This window comes from Cervus canadensis, chromosome 10 (genome assembly GCF_019320065.1).
Source record: "Cervus canadensis isolate Bull #8, Minnesota chromosome 10, ASM1932006v1, whole genome shotgun sequence".
Classification (NCBI taxonomy): domain Eukaryota; kingdom Metazoa; phylum Chordata; class Mammalia; order Artiodactyla; family Cervidae; genus Cervus; species Cervus canadensis.
In genome coordinates, this window is record NC_057395.1 from 17505745 (window position 1) to 17520928 (window position 15184).

General features: G+C 39.4%; 1 protein-coding gene and 1 non-coding gene across 2 annotated transcripts in view; one reads left to right on the forward strand and one right to left on the reverse strand.

The window, feature by feature from the left end:
* PAK5 (p21 (RAC1) activated kinase 5) overlaps positions 1–15184 on the forward strand; it is a 380241-nt gene that overhangs the window by 15260 nt on the left and 349797 nt on the right. The window lies entirely within an intron of this gene.
* Positions 8042–8144, reverse strand: LOC122449053. The gene has a single exon (XR_006271870.1). It is a non-coding gene; the product is annotated as a small nucleolar RNA SNORA1 (small nucleolar RNA).

Consider the following 15184-nt stretch of genomic DNA (forward strand, 5'->3'; position numbering starts at 1 on the left):
TTATTGATTTTTATACTGAAATCTGGGGTTTTATTCAGTTCTGTCCTAACCTTTGGTACTTGTTTCCTTAGTAACAGATGTGCTATGAAGTGAGAAAAACCAGGAAGCTTGGGATGGAAATGAATGAAAGTCAGTGGTCTACCAAAGGTTTCTCCAGTGTAGGATCCAGGGTCTCGTGTCAAAAACATGGTCACGTGTTTTTGAGGAAAGACTCTCAGAAATAGAAGATTCTTGGGTGATAACCACAGGGACTTTAAAGGCAGCATATAGATAGTCTCCATGATAGCAGTATGTGTTTACTTTCACAGGGACTCCTGCCGCAGTGCCTGTGTTGGCATATTAGCAGTCTACACTGGCTGATAGAAACACTCACCACCAAGAGCCCACTAACAACTGGGAATAAGGGAGCTGCAAACCAGAGAACAGCAATGGCAGACTTTTACTATCCATGAAATATAGTTGAGCTGTCCTTTTAAAGCTGGAAGGTGTAGGAGAGCACTGTGAATTCTGTTAGGTACTAAACATTTGACAATGCCAATTTAGAGCAGTTTCTAGTCTTATGCCCTAGGTGTGTTGTGATTAGCACACATAGTATGACATCTCTTCTAAAAATTCAGAGTTGAGGATTCTTTAAAAAAAAAAATCATATAAACACAAATACAAAATTTGGCAACATCGACCATGTTTCCTCATGGCAACCATCCCCTGTGGCTGAGCATCTTAGTAGCAGCTGCCTCCACCATAGATAAGATGATGAAATATTCACTTTGCTGCAGTCCCCACTGCTCCCTACTGTGTACTATCTGGCCATTTTACTTGTTTTATTACCCTTTTTGGTCCTTAATATCTTTTGAATTTATAATCTTTGAATCAGAGAAGATTGCTCTATGTTTTGGGATCCTCTTATCCTTGTGTATTGTTCCTTCTTCATGCCATTTCCCGAAATAAGCCAGTTTATTTAACTGTAAGGTGAATGACATTTTAGAAAGATGTATTTAAAAAATTCCATCCTAGAAAAAAAGTCTACAGTTAAGTGTTCTGTGATGGTATGAAATTTGAAAGGATAGAATTTGTGGATATTTGGTGGGAATATTTGCATAGTTACATAGGCTTCAGCAACTAATTTTTTCAATATTTTTTCAATTTTGGAAGATTGTGAAAAAAAAATCCCATTTCATTTGAATTAAACCAAAATGGGAAAAGAAATCATATAGTCTTGAGATGGTTAGATGGCATCGCTGACTTCATGGATGTGAGCTTGAACAAACTTCAGGAGATAGTGAAGGACAAGGAAGCCTGGCATGCTGCTTTCTATGGGGTTGCAAGGAGTCGGACATGACTTAGCAACTGAACAACAACGGGAATATCAAAAGGATGTTATCATATTTCATAAGACATTATAATATGGAAAATCTAAAACATTCAGAATGCAGACATGCCCACAGAAATAAAGTAGAACCTTATAAATGATATGCATTCTATAGAATAGCTAAAAAAAAATCTCAAAATCAATATTGGAATCCCCTAGGGTGACAGAGAATAATGATATCCCTGTGCCTTACTAAAAAGTAATAATAACAAAAAAAGTAATGAAAAACGAATGAGATGGAAAAGTCCAGAGCTATCCCCAGAGTTTTTATTTGCTTGAGCTAGAGGAGTGAGAGAAGACTTCAGAAAGTGGTCCCCCTCCCTTTTTTCCCCAGACCTCAATTTTATTTTAAACACAGAGCACATTGAAGGGAATTTTCTACAGGGTATGCAGTGGCTGTAGGTGTCACCAGAAAACAGAAAAACCTTCGGTCTAAGTTAATCAATTAACAGCTAGGATTAAAATGAAGAGGCTAATGGGATCTCCCTATTAGGGTGGTGTCTGCTTGCTTCTGCTTTGTCCTTTGATAGATTAGAGGAAAAAATAGGAAATATATTACAGTTACTGTCCCCAGCTAGTCATTCATCCATTTAGTAGGCATTTATTGTGTACCACTGTGTTTATTTTGGGTGGCCCTTAAGCAGATGGGGACACATTAATGAACAGAGATGAAAATTCCTCCTGTGTAGGAAGAGACAGACAGTAGACAATAAACATCATAAGTAAATGCATAGAATGTAAGAAGGGGATTTGTGCTTTGAAAAAATAGAGTGGTCATTAAGAGGGCTCAGAAGTGCTGAGATGCTGGCAGGAAGGGGTGCAGTATTAAATGGAGAGTTGAGATAGGCCACATTGAGAAGGTGGCACTTGAAGGTGGAAAGTGAAGCACCTGCGTAAACTACCCTTGTTTCATATGGAAAAGCATCACTGGCAGAGGGAGCCCCATGTAAAGGATGGGATGCCCGGCTGGTTGAGGAAGTACAGAGAGGCCATTGTGGCTTGAACAGAGTGAATGAGGGCAGGAGCAGAAGGAGATGGGGTCAGGGAGGAGAGCAGTCACTGGAGAAATCTGAGCAGAGTTCAGGAGCTGACACAGTTTAGATGAGTCACTTTGGCCTCTCATGAGAGGGCTAGAGGATGAAGTCTGGCAGACGTGATAGATTCAGACAAGAGATGACGATGACTTGACTAGGCTTGTAGCAGTGACAGTTGTAAGGAGTGACCCTATTCTCATTTATCTTTTTTTTTTCTGCACAAAGTGTAAAGATTTTTTTAAAAATTGCATGTAATATAGGCAAAATGGTTTACTTATTTTTTTATAAATTAATTAACTTATTTTAATTAGAGGCTAATTACTTTATAATATTGTAGTGGTTTTTGCCATACATTGACGTGAATCAGCCATAAGTGTACATGTGTCCCTCATCCTGAACCCCCCTCCCACCTCCCTTCCCATCCCATCCCTCAGGGTCATCCCAGTGCAACAGCCCTGAGCACCCTGTCTCATGCATTGAACCTGGATTAGTGATCTATTTCACATATGGTAATATACATGTTTCAATGCTATTCTCTCAATCATCCCACCCTCGCCGTCTCCCACAGAGTCCAAAAGTCTGTTCTTTACATCTGTGTCTCTTTTGCTGTCTCGCATATAGGGTCTTTGTTACCATCTTTCTAAATTCCATATATTTGCTTTATTATACTGTATCGGTGTTTTTCTTTCTAACTTACTTCACTCTATATAATAGGCTCCAGTTTCATCCACCTCATTAGAACTGATTCAAACGCATTCTTTTAGCTGAGTAATATTCCATTGTGTATATGTACCACAGCTTTCTTATCCATTCATCTGCTGATGGATATCTAGGTTGTTTCCATGTCCTAGCTATTGTAAACAGTGCATGCGATGAACATTGGGGTACATATGTCTCCTTCAGTTCTGGTTTCCTCAGTGTGTCTGCCCAGAAGTGGGATTGCTGGGTCCTATGGCAGTTCTATTTCCAGTTTTTTCAGGAATCTCCACACTGTTCTCCATAGTGGCTGTACTAGTTTGCATTCCACCAACAGTGTAAGAGGGTTCCCTTTTCTCTACACCCTCTCCAGCATTTATTGTTTGTAGACTTTTTGATAGCAGCCATTCTGACCAGCATGAGATGGTACCTCATTGTAGTTTTGATTTGTATTTCTCTGACAATGAGTGATGTTGAGCATTTTTTCATGTGTTTGTTAGCCATCTATATGTCTTCTTTGGAGAAACGTCTGTTTAGTTCTTTGGCCCATTTTTTGATTGGGTTGTTATTTTTTTTGGAATCAAGCTGCATGAGCTGCTTGTATATTTTTGAGATTAGTTCTTTGTCAGTTGCTTCGTTTGCTATTACTTTCTCCCATTCTGAAGGCTGTCTTTTCACCTTGCTTGTAGTTTTCTTCGGTGTGCAAAAACTTTTAAGTTTCATTAGGTCCCATTTGTTTATTTTTGCTTTTATTTCCAATATTCTGGGAGGTGGGTCATAGAGAATCCTGCTGTGATTTACATCAGAGTGTTTTGCCTGTGTTTTCCTCTAGGAGTTTTATAGTTTCTGGTCTTACATTTATATCTTTAATCCACTTTGAGTTTATTTTTGTGTATGGTGTTAAAGTGTTCTAGTTTCATTCTTCTACAAGTGATTAACCAGTTTTCCCAGCACCACTTGTTAAAGAGATTGTCTTTTCTCCATTGTATATTCTTGCCTCCTTTGTCGAAGATAAGATGTCCATAGGTGCGTGGATTTATCTCTGGGCTTTCTATTCTGTTCCATTGATCTATATTTCTGTCTTTGTGCCAGTACCATATTGTTTTGATGACTGTAGCTTTGTAGTATAGCTTGAAATCAGGCAGGTTGATTCCTCCAGTTCCATTCTTCTTTTTCAAGGTTGCTTTGGCTATTCGAGGATTTTTGTATTTCCTTACAAATTGTGAACTTATTTGTTCTAGTTCTGTGAAAAATACCATTGGTAGCTTGCTAGGGATTGCATTGAATCTATAGATTGCTGTGGATAGTATACTCATTTTCACTATATTGATTCTTCCAATCCATGAACGTGGTATATTTCTCCATCTATTTGTGTCCTCTTTGATTTCTTTCATCAGTGTTTTATAATTTTCTATATATAGGTCTTTTGTTTCCTTGGGTAGATTTATTCCCAAGTATTTTATTCTTTTCATTCATGGTGAATGGAATTGTTTCCTTAATTTCTCTTTCTGTTTTCTCATTGTTAGTGTATAGGAATGCAAGGGATTTCTGTGTGTTAATTTTATATCCTGCAACTTTACTATATTTGTTGATTAGCTCTAGTAGTTTTCTGGTGGTGTCTTTAGGGTTTTCTTTTTTTTTTTTTTTTTTTTTTTTTCTTTTTCATTTATTTTTATTAGTGGGAGGCTAATTACTTTACAATATTGTAGTGGTTTTTGTCATACATTGACATGAATCAGCCATGGATTTACATGTATTCCCCATCCCAATACCCCCTCCCACCTCCCTCTCTACCTGATCCCTCTGGGTCTTCCCAGTGCACCAGGCCCGAGCACTTGTCTCATGCATCCAACCTGGGCTGGTGATCTGTTTCACCATAGATAATATACATGTTTCGATGCTGTTCTCTCGAAACATTCCACCTTCGCCTTCTCCCACAGAGTCCAAAAGTCTGTTCTGTACATCTGTGTCTCTTTTTCTGTTTTGCATATAGGGTTATCATTACCATCTTTCTAAATTCCATATATATGTGTTAGTATACTGTATTGGTGTCTTTATCTTTCTGGCTTACTTCACTCTGTATAATGGGCTCCAGTTTCATCCATCTCATTAGAACTGATTCAAATGAATTCTTTTTAATGGCTGAGTAATATTTCATGGTGTATATGTACCACAGCTTCCTTATCCATTCATCTGCTGATGGGCATCTAGGTTGCTTCCATGTCCTGGCTATTATAAACAGTGCTGCGATGAACATTGGGGTGCACGTGTCTCTTTCAGATCTGGTTTCCTCGGTGTGTATACCCAGAAGTGGGATTGCTGGGTCATATGGCAGTTCTATTTCCAGTTTTTTTAAGAAATCTCCACACTGTTCTCCATAGCGGCTGTACTAGTTTGCATTCCCACCAACAGTGTAAGAGGGTTCCCTTTTCTCCACACCCTCTCCAGCATTTATTGCTTGTAGACTTTTGGATAGCAGCCATCCTGACTGGCGTGTAATGGTACCTCATTGTGGTTTTGATTTGCATTTCTCTGATAATGAGTGATGTTGAGCATCTTTTCACGTGTTTGTTAGCCATCTGTATGTCTTCCTTGGAGAAATGTCTGCTTAGTTCTTTGGTCCATTTTTTGATTGGGTCATTTATTTTTTTGGAATCAAGCTGCAGGAGTTGCTTGTATATTTTCGAGACTAATCCTTTGTCTGTTGCTTTGTTTGCTATTGTTTTCTCCCAATCTGAGGGCTGTCTTTTCACCTTACTTATAGTCTCCTTTGTTGTGCAAAAGCTTTTAGGTTTAATTAGGTCCCATTTGTGTATTTTTGCTTTTATTTCCAATATTCCGGGAGGTGGGTCATAGAGGATCCTGCTGTGGTTTATGTCGGAGAGTGTTTTGCCTATGTTCTCCTCTAGGAGTTTTATAGTTTCTGGTCTTACATTTAGATCTTTAATCCATTTTGAGTTTATTTTTGTGTATGGTGTTAGAAAGTGTTCTAGTTTCATTCTTTTACAAGTGGTTGACCAGTTTTCCCAGCACCACTTGTTAAAGAGGTTGTCTTTTTTCCATTGTATATCCTTGCCTCCTTTGTCGAAGATAAGGTGTCCATAGGTTCGTGGATTTATCTCTGGGCTTTCTATTCTGTTCCATTGATCTATATTTCTGTCTTTGTGCCAGTACCATACTGTCTTGATGACTGTGGCTTTGTAGTAGAGTCTGAAGTCAGGCAGGTTGATTTCTCCAGTTCCATCCTTCTTTCTCAAGATTACTTTGGCTATTCGAGGTTTTTTGTATTTCCATACAAATTGTGAACTTATTTGTTCTAGTTCTGTGAAAAATACCGGTGGTAGCTTGATAGGGATTGCATTGAATCTATGGATTGCTTTGGGTAGAATAGCCGTTTTGACAATATTGATTCTTCTAATCCATGAACACGGTATGTTTCTCCATCTATTTGTGTCCTCTTTGATTTCTTTCATCAGTGTTTTATCGTTTTCTATGTATAGGTCTTTTGTTTCTTTAGGTAGATATACTCCTAAGTATTTTATTCTTTTTGTTGCAATGGTGAATGGTATTGTTTCCTTAATTTCTCTTTCTGTTTTCTCATTGTTAGTGTATAGGAATACAAGGGATTTCTGTGTGTTAATTTTATACCCTGCAGCTTTACTATATTCATTGATGAGCTCTAGTAATTTTCTGGTAGAATCTTTAGGGTTTTCTATGAAGAGGATCATGTCATCTGCGAACAGCAAGAGTTTCACTTCTTCTTTTCCTATCTAGATTCCTTTTACTTCTTTTTCTGCTCTGATTGCTGTGGCCAAAACTTCCAAAACTATGTTGAATAGTAGTGGTGAGAGTGGGCACCCTTGTCTTATTCCTGATTTTAAGGGAAATGCTTTCAATTTTTCACCATTGAGGGTAATGCTTGCTGTGGGTTTGTCATATATAGCTTTTATTTTGTTGAGGTATGTTCCTTCTATTCCTGCTTTCTGGAGAGTTTTAATCATAAATGGTTTTGAATTTTGTTAAAGACTTTTTCTGCATCTATTGTCTTTTGTGTTTTCTATGTAGAGGATCATGTCATCTGCAAACAGTGAGAGTTTTCCTTCTTCTTTTCCAAACTGGGTTCCTTTTATTCCTTTTTCTTCTCTGATTGCTGTCGTTAAAACTTCCAAAACTGTGTTGAATAGTAGTGGTGATAGTGGGCACCATTGTCTTGTTCCTGACTTTAGGGGAAATGCTTTCAATTTTTCACCATTTAGGATAATGTTTGCTGTGGGTTTAGGGCAGAAATAAATGAAAGAGAAACAAAGGAGACTATAGCAAAAACTCAGCAAAACTAAAAGCTAGGAAAAACTGTTTGAGTCAATAAGTTTTTAAGGAATTTCACATATTCTGATTCTGTCCACTGCCAATCACCTTGGTTCCTCCAAAATCATGATCTTCAAAATAAGATTATTGTTGTTCAGTTGCCAAATTATTTCCAAATCTGCAACCCCATGAACCCCAAGCTTCCCATAGCCCTTTCAAAAAGTAGTTTTGCTCAGTCCACAGCTGTCAGTCCATAATTCTTTTAGTTGGGTTTCTTTGATGGGATACAGACACACTTCAAAATTCCTTACCCATAATCTTTGGGATCCAGTTTCCTCAAGCAATTTACTTTAGGATGCTAGGAGTTAAATATAGCAAGTACATTGCTGTTCATTCCTTCATCTTTTCTAATATTGAAAAGCCTTGTTATATCCAATTTTTACTCGTGAAAGTGAAAAGAAAGTGTTTATCACTCAGTCGTGTCTGACTGTGACCGCATGGACTGTAACCTTCCAGGCTCCTCTGTCCATAGATTTCCCAGACAAGAATACAGGAGTGTGTAGCCATTCCCTTCTCCAGGGGATCTTCCTGACCCAGGGATCAAACGCAGGCCTCCTGCCTTGCAAAAAAAAAAAAAAAAAGTTAAAGGTCTCATTGTCACCACTGCAATAAAATTACAGTGATGGAAGCAACACCTGTGTTCTCAGTGTAGCCATGTTAATTTTGCATATATCTTGACGGTGGTGTTACCTCAGGATTTGATCTGAGTTAGGAGACAGAGAGGAGTTCAGAATGATGCTAAGGTTTTTTGGTCTGAGCAACTCCAACAATGGATTGTCTTCAGCTAAGCAAGGGAAAACTGGGAGAAGTACGTTTCTGGGGGAGAAATCAGAAGTTCAGTTTTGAATATTAGACATCCCACTGGGATGGCAGTGTTGGCTCTCTGTGTACCAGCTGTTGGGAGTCCTAGGCATGTGGACTTAAAGGGCTGGTACGTCCATACTTGTTATCCACTAGCCTGTTCCTGAAAAATTTCACAGATCTTTCAGAAGTTGTCAAAGGCTCCATCCTTTGCTGGCCAAATGTGAGTGTATTGGTTGGACCATCTATTGTTGTAGACAAGGACATCATGTGTACACTGGGTAATAGGGCACTGAGTCCGAGTAAGCTGCACTCAAAGTCATTTCCAAATGGATGAGATAATATACATGCTGAAATGGAGTCTTAGATAATTAACCATGCAACTGTTAAATGCATCTAATGCTGAAAAATGGGACAGGAGTAAGGCTACAACTGACCTTGTGATGCATCAGGAAAAATGATATATTCCCCAGGAGTAAATCATTTACCCATGTAATGCAATTGCATTCTTTTAGGGTAGTGATGGACCATTTGGTAAGCCATATCCTCCAAGGCATTAATGGAACTTTGTGTCTCAAATAATGTGGCTCATGCCATGGTCATTTTTAAGGGAGGGAACAGATATCATCAAAGTAGAGAAAGTTGGAGAAAATAAAAATAAAAGTTGTATATATTGCCATGGATAATAAACATGATTTTGAGTCTAGTTCTTGCTAGAAACCCCAGACTAAAAACAGTTTTGCATGGAGAAAGAAGAGTGTGTAACAGGTATGCTGAGGGCAGAGGAACAAATCTTGGTCATTTTTATATGTGGTTATACAATAAATGTTGGTGGTTTTTGTTTTTGTTTTTGTTTTTCTTTTTTGGCCATGCCATGCAGTATGCCAGATCTTCCCCAATCAGGGATCAAACCCATGCCCGCTACATTGGGAATGTGGAGTCTTAACCGCTGAACTGCCAGGAAAATCCCAATGTTGGTGAATTTTAACTGGACATTGAAATGTACTTGATCAGTAAGAAGTGAGGAATGGATATTGGGCAAGCAGTTAGCCAGCTGGGCGATATTAAAAAATAACCCAGAAAGATTCCCTTGATGAGAATGTAGCAGTTGGGGTAGTTTAGGATGGTTGGGAAAGTATTTTAAAAGTGTCCATCAGCTTCAAACAATTGTGGGGCAATAAGGGTATTCAAAGTTGTTGAAATCTTACCAGTGTTTGCCAGTAGGGTATTCAGGCTTAACAGGCCCCAGATCTTTGTCTTCTTAAGATAATAGCTGTTAAGCCTTGGATTTGAGGTATGGTTTTTAAAAAACTCATCCTCACTGGTATAGCATGGAGCCTTCTAGATTTTTCTCACATCAGACAGCACCATAGCTGCTGGAGTTTTCCCATCTGGAGCAGATTAACCTGTAGAGCACCCTTTCACAATTTCTGGTGTTCTTAAAGGAATAAAGAGAAGAAATCTGGGGAGAGCTGTCAGAGTCAGTGGAAGAGTAGTCCTGAGTAGGCTTTGGAGCATCAGCATTGAGTCCTTCTTTAACATCTCTGGTGGCTCGAATCCTTGAACCTAAGTGTTACCCTTTCTAGATGGGCTTCCCTGGTAGCTCAGCTGGTAAAGAATCTGCCTGCAATGCAGGAGACCCCTGTTTGATTCCTGGGTTTGGAAGATCCACTAGAGAGGGGTTAGGCTACCCACTCCAGTATTCTTGGGCTTCCCTGGTGGCTCAGATGGTAAAAAATCTGCCCTCAATGCAGGAGACACAGGGTTCAATCCCTGGGTTGGGAAGATCCCCTGGAGAAGAGAATGGCTATCCACTCCAGTATTCCAACCTGGAGATTCCACGGACTTGCAAAGAGTTGGACACGACTGAGTAACTTTACTTCTCTTCACTTCAGACAGCACTTCCAGGTTCACTATCCAGTTCCTTTACATTCATGACCTCCATGTCATAAAGCTAAGGGAGCATCATCACCATCTGGTCCATGTGAGCAGGGCCTCCTGGGGTGCTATAGTCCACAGCCTGCTTGGCCTTCTGCTGGGTTTCCTCTTGCCTTGCCATTGATTTGGTCCAGACTCTGTGTAATGGCTCAGCATTCCATGTGAAAGTATTTTCTGTCCTCTTTATCTCACTCTGGACTGTGAGAGGCTTCAGGGAAGAAGTTAGATTTTATGTGTTTATATTAATAATAAAGCCTCTCACATGACACCCTTCACACAGAGTTGCTCAATAAGTCTTTCCTAAATAAAGTTGACCCTTGAGCAACACAGGGATTTGGGGCACTGACCCTCCGTCCAGTCAAAAACCTATGTATAATTTATAGTCAGCCTTTTTTTAAAACTGCCTTAACTTATGGGATCTTAGTTCATCGACCAGGGATTGAACCTGTGCTCTTGGCAGTGAAAGCACAGAGTCCTAACCACTGGACCACCAGACAATTCCTTTGTCAGCCCTTTTTATATGAGTCCTTTGTATCCTAAGTGCTGCATCCCTGGATTCAACCAACTCATGTTAGAACTGTAGTATTTGCTATTGAAAAAACCAGCCTGTAAGTAACTTATGTTGTTCAAGGGCCAGCTGAACATGAATGAAGAGTAACGTTGTGACTTGTTGAGACTTGACTAAATACTTCACCTGTTCTTGTCCCTTAAACCAAACAGTGATCCCCATGGGGATGCACATTGCCTTCATTTCTCCTTTGAGGATGCTGCGATGGTGAGCAGGTATTAATATATAAGGAGACAGGGAGTGAAGACAGTTCTGGAAGGTATAACTGAAATAGGATGTTGGATTGAGGGACAGCATTTTCTATAAAAATTGATGAGATGAGCATGCTTAAATGTTGATAGAATGTGAATTAGAGATGGACATGTATAGTTGAGAGACCTGATAATTGATGCTTGGAGATGAACTCAGAGTACAGGCACATGGAGGAACAGACAAGACACTTATTCTCCTGATGTAGGAGTGGAGGAGCGGATGAGATAGATTCAGTGAAACTTGGTGGGTGGGAAGCTCAAAGTTTCTGTCTGAAGTCTTTAAAAAAAATCTTTGAAGGAGAGAAAGTTATCTACTCAGTTTGAGGAAGAAGGCTATGGTGGTCACACTGACGGTGATAGTAATCTTAAGTAGACTGGAGAGGATATGAAATGGTTTGTGCAGAAATTCAGAGTCTGAGGCAGTCAATTCAGAGATCCTAACATTTTCATGTACTTCCATCAATTTGCATGAATGAAACTCTTACATTTAAGAGATTAAACTGCAAATTAAAATTGTAAGTATACATTTGCTTTGTATCTACCAGAAAATAGAAGTTTGCATGCTAAGTTGCTTCAGTCATCTCTAACTTCTTGTGACCCTATGGACTATAGCCTGTCAGGCTCCTCTGTCCAGGGGGATTTTCTGGGCAAAAATACTGGAGTGGGATGCCATGCCCTTCTCCAGGGGATCTTCCCTACCCAGGGATTGAACCTGTGTCTCTTAAACATCTCCTGTATTGGCAAGCAGGTTCTTACCTCCACCTGGGAAGTCCTAAAACATAAGTTTGGGCCAGTTTAATTAAGAGGGGTCTTCTGCACCAAGGTGAGGTTTGAATTTTATCAAATACTTTTAAAGAAAATAAGCTTTCCTTTTCCTGATCTCTACCTCTTGATTCAGGCTAAAGTTATATTTGCAGCCAGATGCTATAGGAAGTAGAGAATGAATGTCTTCAGTAGGATTCTCTTGCTTGAAAGAGACTCAGCTCGAAAATCCAGGCCAAAGGGTACCACGCAAACCAGGAATTTATTCATCTGTATATCTGAAAAGTCCAGAGGTACAGCTGGATCAAGAGCACAAAACTATTATCACATTGTCCTTTCTTCCCCGCCTCTCAGCTCTGTTTGTTTCTTTGTGGGCTTCATTCTCTGGCAGGGTCTCCCATTTTGTTGGCAAGATAACCTCCTTCCCCACACCCATTCCCAGTGCTCCAGGTTTAGATTCCAGGTCTCAGGTTTGAATCCCAGTAGTACTTTTGTAGATCAGATGAGTGTCCATTCCTCATCTAATTCATGTCTCCTGAGGGAATGTTTGTTTTTCATTGACTCCTTGGGAGGGAGTCCAAACCCGTCCCTGGAGTCAGAAGTCAGAGTAGAATGGCTTTTTCCCAAACCATCTGGACAGAGAGTGGGAAGAGAGAAGACCCATAATACTTTACCCTCTGAGCCACCAGGGAAGCCCATAATGATTATCAGGATGCCATTATCAGAAGCAGGAACAGTGGATGTGATCTTGAAAACAGTTTTTTTTTTTTTCCTTAGAGTGGATAAAAGTCAAATTGCCCAATGTAATTCTATTCCTTACAAAGTTTTCTGGCCCAGTGCATTTTCCCTGGCCACATATTTTAGGCAGACTTAATTGATTGGATTCATTATATTTGAAAATATCTATTTTTCCTAGAAATAGCAGCTTCCAAAGACACTCTACATAGATTCTTTTCCCTCATCCTCTTATGATCTTCGCTTTTCATCTTGGTGTCCTAATTTTGCCATTGTACATCTGCTTTTCTATTTTGGGACTTTGGTAAGAAATAGATTTGCATGGATATACTGATTTAGTATGAAATTATAATGAAAGTCATTTGCATATTCAAAAACTCTCTTAATGGGAGGAAAATCAGTGATAATTGCAACCTAACTGTTTCTCAGGGAAATTAAGTGGGTTAGTAGGGGCATATTGACTGTTGCATGGAAGTAACATGAAGTGTATACACCCAAGCCCTCAACTTCTGATGATTTCTTTTTTTGACTTTCTAACACAGAATGTATTTTCCTCTCTGTGATTTGCTATTGTGTTGTCCTTTTAGCTTCGTGTTTTATTAGGTTCATCTTTTGAATGAGATCAGTTGGAAAGTACTTTGGTACCTGCTGTTATTTGGGCTATTATTATTTAGTTGAAATGATGTCCAGTCACTTGTTTGTATTATTACTACAGCCCTGTTTGCCAGCCTAGGTTCTACTTCAACGTTGTACACCTAACATTTTGTTTGGTTTGGGATGTTCATGCATTCTTTTTTTTTTTATTGTAACAATATTTATTGTTCATTAAAGCCTTTAAAACTGGTCAACATTAAAAAAACTTTAAAAATGTAACTAGATTTATATTATGTCATATACTGAGGTAGGAATGATTGGAAGATGTTTCTTATGTATAAGGAGAGGTTGGAGGGTGTCCAAATCTAAGTATTGGACTTACTGGATTTGATGTCCTTGTGATACATTTAGATGGGCAGATGTGTCCATCTGAAGTTAGGGTAAGAACTCTAGAGATCAAAAGAAGACAGACTAGAAATAAATGTTTTTAAACAAAAGGGTGTGATCTATAGTTGAAAAGTGTATAAATCAGGCTCTGGAGGTTGGGATGCACATAGAAGGTATCTGAAATTAGGACACTGTTCCAGCTAGGATTATGGGACTGTGGTCTAGAGATATGAGTGGTTGAAGTTATCTAAGGATTATCCTAGGGTTACGTACCCTAGGGTGGGAGTGAATGCACAGCTCTTGAAGATAATAATTCCCACAGGTCCTGCTCATCTTCTGGTTCGACATGAAGCCCATCACCTCTATGGGCTGCTTCCTGCAGATGTTCGTCATAAATACATTCCTTCCAGTGGAATCCTCCGCCTTTGTAGTCACGGCTTAGGACCTCTATGTGGCCGTCTGCATCCCACTGCACTACCCATCCATCATCACGGTACCGTTTGTCATCAGTGCTGCCATCTTCATCCTCCTTCGCAGTTTGCTGGCCACACTGCCTACACCAGTTCTGGCTGCCAGACTCAATTACTGTGCCAGCAATGTGGTGGGAAACGGTGCCAGCATTTCTATAGCAAAGTCTCCTGTGGGGTATTCACCTGAATAAGCTCGACCAACCTGGGAGTCTTTGGTGCCTGCTGGGTTCTGATCTGGCCCTTATCTTGCTATCCTACTGCTTCATCTTGAGAAAGTGGCAGACCTGGAATTCTGTCTCATTCCAGCCTCTCTGAAACCATAATGTTTCCAGTCTTTTTTCATGGGATTTTATCAGATAAATGCTTTATGATGATTCCATCTGTCCATTCAGAGATTAAATATTAGTGGCCTGAGGGACATCAGGGTTTGTGTGCATCTGTTCAGGTGTATTTGCTTTCCCTGATATGGTGTGCATTGTTGGTTCTTGCACATCCTTAGTCTTCTATAAAACTTGGCCCTGTGAACTGGTGGTCCCATGTTGATGGATTGACAGTTCAGATTACCCCCTTTCTCTTCCTTTTACCTCCCTTTGGATTATCTTCTTGAAAAATACATATATTTCTCCACTTTCTTCTCCAGAAAAGAGAAGATTTAAGTTCTCCTCTCTTTCCAGAAAATAAAGTTTTTTTCTGAGATTATTTTCTTAGACCAAAAGGCATAAAGAAGAGTGAGCAAAAATATATTTGAAGGGGGTGTTCTTTCTGAATTTACATTTTTCTCTGTTTTCCTTCTCAAAAGAAGCTCAGCCTTCTTTAATTTTCACAACAGAGCTGAATATTTGTTTGAAAATGCCAACTGAATTTTGTATGACAAAGGTAGCTGATGATTTTATGATTTTTATGATTTTATGATGACAAGGGGTCAGCTGTGACCCTGCAGGGAAGATTCCAGTACTGGAGTCTGGTTATGTCTGCCCCCACCTGGTTCATTCTCATTGCTGAGGGCTTCAAATTCAGTGCTTCCTGCTCAAAGAGGTGTTTCTGATGTCCAGCCTCAAATAACCAGGCAATCCCTATCATATCATGTGACCTCATATTAATTTTTTTTAAAATATTTTTATTAAGTATGAAACAATGTCATTTGCAGTAATATGGATAGGCGTAGAGATGATCATACTAAATGAATTATGTCAGAAAGAGAAGACAAATACCAT